The sequence below is a fragment of the Girardinichthys multiradiatus genome, chromosome 23 (assembly GCF_021462225.1).
Source record: "Girardinichthys multiradiatus isolate DD_20200921_A chromosome 23, DD_fGirMul_XY1, whole genome shotgun sequence".
In the NCBI taxonomy this organism is placed as follows: Eukaryota; Metazoa; Chordata; class Actinopteri; order Cyprinodontiformes; family Goodeidae; genus Girardinichthys; species Girardinichthys multiradiatus.
Window position 1 is genome coordinate 21,323,710 of NC_061815.1, and position 7,878 is coordinate 21,331,587.

The following is a 7,878-nucleotide window of genomic DNA, read 5'->3' on the forward strand; positions in this document are numbered from 1 at the left end:
AGCCATAAAGTTGCTATCTCTTTGTTTATTGGCTAGTTAAATCAAACATCTTTTTTACCTGAATATGATTGTCTCTGGATTGTACCTGGAATCAGAAATTATAATGCTAACTGAATTATAAATAAACTTTTAAAACATGTAGCACATTTCTTCATTAAAAATTAATATTGAAAAGCTTATTTATTCTCAATCACACTGTCCAGCAATACAGTTGGATTACATAAAACTGACCATTTATTCTGGTTAACCTTAATATCACCTGAAATATTAAATCGATTTTCAGTAACAATTAAAATAATAACATAAACTGTTAGAAATCACTTGTGTTAAACGTTCACTGTGATGACTGCCAGCGGGAGCTTAGTGCCGATAGTCCGGTCAGATCTCTACCGGGCTAGCTCACCTCACCGCCGGTAGGGCTGGCGAGGCGAGCCGGTTACTACACCGGGAACGGAAAACTCCGAACACGTCGGAGCACGTTTGAAATTAAGCGATGTCTAGATAAATCAAGCAGATATTTCACGTCTACATAGTTATATTCCCGCACTAAAAACATTGTAGAACTTAATTTGTGTCACCGAAAGTGTAATTTTCCACAATTTACTCACAGCTTTTGTTGCTATGGTCCGCCATGGCTTCCACTGCTTGACCAATCCGCTTCGACCCGCAATGAATTATGGGAAATGATGGGCCGCGAAAGATACTCACGACCCATCCTTCAAATCAGGCAAAAGAAAGACACATTTGTCGTCCGCATTTGAGGGAGTCATGATTCATGAATTGGGACAGCCTTCGTCGCCGCGCTGTAACGTAATCGGCCTACAAATACGGCCTTCGAAGGATGCAGCCCTGAGGCTGACTTCCGGGTCAGCCTCGGCGTTGGTACATTCCCTTTCCGGTTGATTTTCTGAAATGTAAATTTGTTTTCTGAAATGTAAAAGTGTTTTTTGAAATGTAAATGTTTTTCGGTACTTGTAAAAGTGTTTTGCACCCCCCGGCCACCGTACGAAAAGGATCGAAAACCACGAGCTGGTAAGTCAAATAAGTCCTTCAACATCTTACTGCTAATAAAACTGATTTTATTTTAGACATTTATAGGACGAGAATAGAATGTAGAATAACAGTTTTGGAGAAATATGACAAGTTTTGGGTCAGACACTGAACTTTTATATATGGATTTTGTAAATATTGAGAAATAAATATAAAGAATGTATTTTAAAGTTAATTCACTCAATGTTGATGGATAAAACGCTACAAAATACTTCCTTCTAACATTTATGTGTTAAAAAGACTGTATATTAAGTACATTTGTATAGTAATAGCATAATATGTTAGCGATAATTGATAAATACTGCTATTTATTTATTTCCATTTCCGATCAGGTGCTGCAGCCACAGGTATTGTAAGGGGAATGCAGACCATAAAGTGTGTGATAGTGGGTGATGTGGAAGTGGGTAAAACCTTTCTTCTCATCGCTTATACAACCAGTGTTTTTAAGGACAAGTACCTTTCTGCACTGTTTGACGATTGCACTGGTGACATAAGTGTGGATGGCCACACTGTCACCCTAAATCTATGGGACACAGCAGGCAGTGAGGGGTACGAGCAGCTGCGTACCCTCGCCTATCCTCAGGCAGATGTTTTCATCGTCTGCTTCTCTATTGGTAGCCCTTCCTCTTATGCTAACATCAACCTCAAGTGGAAACCTGAGGTGTCCCAACACTGTCCTAAAGTGCCAATCCTGCTGCTGGGCACCAAGAAAGATCTGCGACGAAGAAACGGAGAAGAAGTTAAAGGAGCAAGGTGTGGCCCCTACCACCCATCAGCAGGGGGACATCCTGGCCAAGCAGATCGGGGCTGTTAAGTACATGGAGTGTTCTGCTCTGCAGCAGGAAAACATCAGAGAGGTGTTTGAGGAAGCTGCCAGGGTGGTGTTGTTTCCAGTCCCTAAAAGAAAACATAAAAAGTGTGTGCTGCTTTAATAAATAGTTCCCAGATTTGGACAATGAAGGGAAATAATGGAGATCAACAGTAACAAAGTCACGCTGAGGAACAAAGGAGTAGATCTGGTTTCTTCAGTCCTCAGTTTTCTCAGGCATTACTCCTTTCTTTCTTTTGATCTCCTGGAGGAGAGCTGTTAAAGGACTGTCCAAATAAAAGCAACAGACCACATGTCAAGTATCAATTTGTTCTTGATTTTGTTTTAACATTTTTAATTTGTTTCACATTTTCAGTGTTTTAGATTATTAGTATGTGTTTTACACTAAATAATTATTTTGATCATTTTGTCTTCTTTCCTCTGGGCTTCCTGTAAGTTTTTCTCTGTTTCTTGGACTCTTCCCATCTTAGCTCCAGGGTTGTTGTTTTTTTTGGTTTTACAAAAGAAACACATTTTTTGAAGTTAATGACTAAATATACTTTACTAATGTTTTAAATGATATGCCAACTCAGTGTAGAACAAAATTTTGAAATGGATTTTAATATTTGTTTTTTAGAGTTCTGCTGGAACTCGTTTCTAGTCTCAATTCTTTAGCAGTCTCTAACAGGTTTTCATTTGGGATGTTCATGTATTTAGCTCATTCCATCTTATTATCAACTCTGACCAGCTTCCTTGTTATTGCTCAAGAAAAGCATCTCCACAGCATGATGTGGCTACCATTATATTTTAAGAAGGGGATAATGTGTTCAGGGTTATGTGCAGTGAGTCACATATTGATGTAAGACAAAAAATCTCCACAGTAAACTACTCTAAATCCCTTTGGAAAATGTTTATGATCTGTTGCATTTGTGCTTTTCAGTTACAGAATGTGAACACTAGATGGAAACAGCCTTCTAGCTCAGCCTCATATGATCCTGAATCAGTATAATTTTTCAAAGCCTGTTAAATTTTTTCCTCTTCTATATACTTTAATAGTTGAATCAATGGTCTATACCCTTCTAAGAGCCATTATCCAGTTAGGCAGACACCCACAAGTTGAATCCATTTGAGGTGCTTAAAAAGTCAGCATTCTGCTGCTTACTCAGAAATATTTCTTTGACCTTTATGGGTGGAGGCTCCGACAGATGACAGATGTGTTGAACTCAGCCAAGGGCTCATTACAATTTCACTGTAGCGAGATTCAGAGCGCCTTTCCTCCACAGTCTTTCTCTGAATGCTGTACAGTGAGGACAATGCTGACAGTATGTTTACAGCTTGTACAATTTGTCTGTGTTAGTGGGGAATAAATTGTTTTAGTGAACTTTGCCAGAGTGAAATCCTCCACTCTGGCCTGACTGAATTAAATTGAATGAGAAAGGCTGAGCCCTCTGCAGTGCCCTTAACAAAGGCAAATCACTCATTCTTAGGTCAATTAAGGTGTCCAGCTTTTAGTGAGTCAGCTTTGTACACTTTATTTTCTTACTGGAAACGCATAAAATGCTGAAATATATTGCTATTAACTTGTATTGCTAATAGGGGTTAGCCAAAACACTGAGAGAAATTAACAAATCCCATCTGTTTTCCACTTGTAACGAGTGCAATTAATGCATTCATACCCATCCAATTTCTGTCTATGAAGGTAAATGGAGCAATTCTTTGGACAATCAGCTTAAAAGCCTTTTCATTAATATGTGGCTGTTTGCTTTCCAAGACAGGCAAGGTGATCACAACAAATGTAATGAGCAGATACAATCACCCTGGGGTACAACAAACTAATGGCAAACACAGAGATGCAGGAGGAAAGCGAGCCACACCCAAGTACCTAGAAGAATAATGCAAGATCTGGAGATCCAGCTGAATAGGGACACTAAGGTCCAAGTGATTATCACATATCCTTTGCTAGTAATTAGTTTACCCACTGGTAAAACTGACTTTTCATTTAGACTCATCATTTAGAGCAAAGTGTACCGGAGTCATATTCCTTGTTTGTATGCACGAACTTGGCAATAAAGCTGATTCTGATTCTGATTTAGGATGAAATAATAAAGATACTGGATTAAACCTGGAATATTGCCACTGATAATGATTTGCTAGATAAATGTCTCAGGGAAAAGAAACTCCTGTGTAGAAGAGGAAGTACCAGAACAACCTGATGGACTAAATGACAGCATGGAGGCCATAATTAAGGCACCACAAGAACAGGAGCTCAGTGCAAGAGCAGGGACTACATCACCAAGGGTCCAAGATATAGACGACGCAAAGTTGTCTCAGAGATGGTCCAACAAATAATGGCAGGGTGTAAGATACAGTTAGGCAAAGAGAACAAGAAAAGGCACAACCAAAGCACTACGGTTGCGTCTGTAGCGGTGGTAAATGATAGGACAAAAATCCTGTGGGACCTGCAGATCCAGATTGACAAACAGCTGATGGACAACCAACCTGACATGGTGATGGCCTACAAAGTAGACAACAAAGCTTTAACAGCAACATTTCTAGGTGATAAGATCAAGAATATGGAACATGAGATGCTTTAAAAAGGCAGAGACATAGACACATTATGGAAAGGTGTGGCCTTACTTGTGCCAGTGGTCTTTAAAGCAAATTTGGAAACAGGCTCCAGCATATTTTAGGAGCAACCTCTAAAAGCTCTGTCCAGAGAACTGCAGTCAGGGGAGCAGCTAAGATACCATGCAGAACCGTCTAGCTCCCATGCTTCTTGTAGAGGACATGAGAATGAAAGTGCAACCATTCAGCTGTAAAAAACAAGATTTTAGGTATCAAATGAACCACACATCTTATTAGATGCTCCTGGCGTGTAGTGGTCTGGACAAAGCAAAAGTGTGGCCCAGCAACAAAATGATGGATTGTAAATACTCACTGATATATTTAGGGAGAGAATGCTGGTTAGTGCTGTTGTCACGTGGTTTAACAACTGCTCAAAAGGCTCAAACTGATTTAGACAGAAAGGAATCAGAACTGTACTGCATTGCAATTTTAGCAGTTTGAAAAAATAAGGGTTTAACAATGTTTTGTGAAACACAACAATGCCATTGCCTGGCCTTTAAATTCTCCACATTATATTCCAGAAATACATCCTCGGCATGTAAGCTATGATTTTACCAGGGTGAGTATAATTTTGAGCATGACAACCAACCAAATTAAAACAAATTAGAGACATGATATCCAAATCCACCTACCTGACATAAACTATCTGGATTTAGTCTTTCCGCTGATGATGATTTGCTTAAAGCAAAACTCTGCTTGAAGTAAACAGTGCAAAACTAATAAAAGAACACATACTGCACTACTCCACACTCACACGAATCTTCCGGCTGACAATAAACAGAATTAGTTTCTGTTTACAGTGCCCTTTAAGTGATGCAAATTAAAATATTTTTACACACAGTCACACTGCAGTCTTTGCTTTTGAATGTAGGAGCTAGAGGGGAAATTCACCGAAATGTGCAGCTAAGGGTGGGCTGGATAGCCTTTCTGTGAATCATTTGCGTGGAGTGTGTGGGAGTGATGGCCTCCGTAGGGACCTTGCTCTCAGCTCTTTTTCTCCTTACTCTTGCTGTCGGTGCGATGATGCTATTGATAAAGCGAGAAGGGCCGGGCAGCACTTGCTCAGTTCAGGAACCACGGAAAGTCTTCTTCTCTTCATCTTTTCCTTGACTGTAAGATGAAAAAGCTCCAATCTAATAGACAGCCCGCAGCTACAGTGAGACAGAGTAAGCTGTAGTTCGGCATTCCAATCAAACTGTTTCAGCTCAGAGAAAGGGAAAATGAGACTGCAAAGGAACATAGAGGGAAAAGAAGGCTGGTGGCTGCGTTTGCAACAAAAAAGGTCTTGAAGTGAAGAACAGTGACAAGAACAAAGACTGAGAATAGGGGGTCTGGGAGGACTGGACTGAATGAAAATTTAGCACAAGGGTTACGTTAAAGTTCAAAAAGACTAATGGAGAGAAAACCTGCAAGGCATCCAGAACGTTTCACATTTGGAAACAGCACATTCTTTCAGATGGAAGAGGACAACTATTTTATTTCAGTGTGCTAAATGTAAGATGCTGGTTATTTACAGCAAATGATCATAGTTTAAGGAAACAATGGTTCTAAGTAATTTCAAAAACAAATACAATACATAAGCTTGGAATAAATCTACAATCAATGAAATCTGCTGCTGTGAAATTTAAGTAAAACTCAGATTCAGAAGGCAATGAGTTTTTAGAGCTTCACAGCTTTCGGAGCATTTAGTGAATCGGGCCACACTTTCTTAGGCAATTTCCTAGTATTAAGGCAACCCTATTGCTTTCCACTGATGGTTATTTTGAAGTCACAAACTGTATCTGTTGAAATAGGGCAATTTGTCACAAAGTGGGCATCAATAGTGGTTGATGATTCCTTGTACATTAACAGATGCTATGCTTTTTCCAGGACTTATACAGGTATAGGGTCAGGAAAAGAGCTGTTAAAATCTCTGCAGACCCCACACACCCTGCACATAAACTGTTTAGAGTTTTACCTTCAGGGCGTCGGTACAGAGCACTGTTCACTAAAACCAGCCGCCACAGAAACAGTTTCTTCCCCCAGGCTGTTTCTCTGATGAACATTTAACAGAGTACCAAACAATTGCACACTGAAGTTGCAAATGCACCTTTGTATATGTGTATATTTGTATATATGTATTTAAGAACATAAAAATATATGCATAAATATATCTTATAACGCATTAAAAAAAAAGAAAGAAAACCCAGAGAGCACCGGAGTCAAATTACTTGTTTGTATGTACGAACTTGGCAATAAAGCTGATTCTGATTCTGATTCTGATTCTATGCCAATCTGTAAATGTTAGATTAAAAACAGTAATAACACACTGAATCTAAGAAAAATACTCAGGTCTATAAATAAAACAACATTTTCAGGGCCTTTTTCTTCTTTGTCTTTACAATTGAAAAGCCAGCTTGGTCGGATAATGTCTCTGGCCATAGCGATTACACAAAGAAGTAAGATGTCAACCCAGTGATGCTGTAATTACAGTAATTTTAGAGTGTGTTTTTTAAATATGCCTCTCTTGTCTGAGTCTGCCAGCTTAAAGCTGACTTCAGTCAAGAATGGAGATGTGCAAATTTGCAGCTGTATCTTCTGCTTCAGGAAAAGTAACATAATGCTGACTTCAGGTGTTATGATGCAGACTGTTTTTTTTTTAGGAGTTATTAGATGAAATATTATGATATACTGATATTTGATGACATATGGAAGATAATTGATGTCTTAATATGGAGGAAAAACTGCATGGCCAATTGATGAGAAGGGAGCCAGCTGACTGTACTAATCAAGTGAGGACCCTGGTGTGCTAGAAGAGAGCAGGAGCTCCCTTAGCTGAGCATGATGTAGACCTGACCTGGATAAGAAAACTACACTAACGTGTTTTCCTGCTAGTATTTGCTCCTTGGAGGAGAGAATGAGTCATTTATAGCTTCAAGCACACATGCAGCAAGTACACTTACAGTCAATAGACTGCTGTATTGTTCTTTTTGGTCATCTCTACTCCAACATTTCTGTTTCAAGGTGGACGCACTAGCAGTGATGGCAGCAAATATCCTCCATTTAGGTGACGAAGCGGTGGGTCTGCTGCAAGACCTCAACCTGAGGCCCTGGTGTATTTCTGAATTAATATCCAAAGCAGTGACTGAATGAGTGGGGACTACCATTATGGATTGGCCAGGACAGCCGTTGGTTACCAGGTAGACTCTGGAGGCAGACGGGTGGGCAGACTTTGTTGACCAGGTAGTCATGCTTATTTCTTAGACAAGTCTCTCTGCTGCTTCTGCTTAAGAAATGTGACAAGTGCTGCTTGAGTTTGATCTCCTACATTCATTGGGTTGACATCTTACTTCTTTGTGTCATTGCTATGGCCAAAGATATTGAGGGCAATGTTCCAGTCACATTGCCGAAGACAC

General features: G+C 39.6%; 1 pseudogene; it reads left to right on the forward strand.

Moving 5' to 3' along the window:
• The first annotated feature begins 927 nt into the window (after positions 1-927).
• LOC124860598 lies at positions 928-2,326 on the forward strand (annotated as a pseudogene).
• Positions 2,327-7,878: the final 5,552 nt, after the last annotated feature.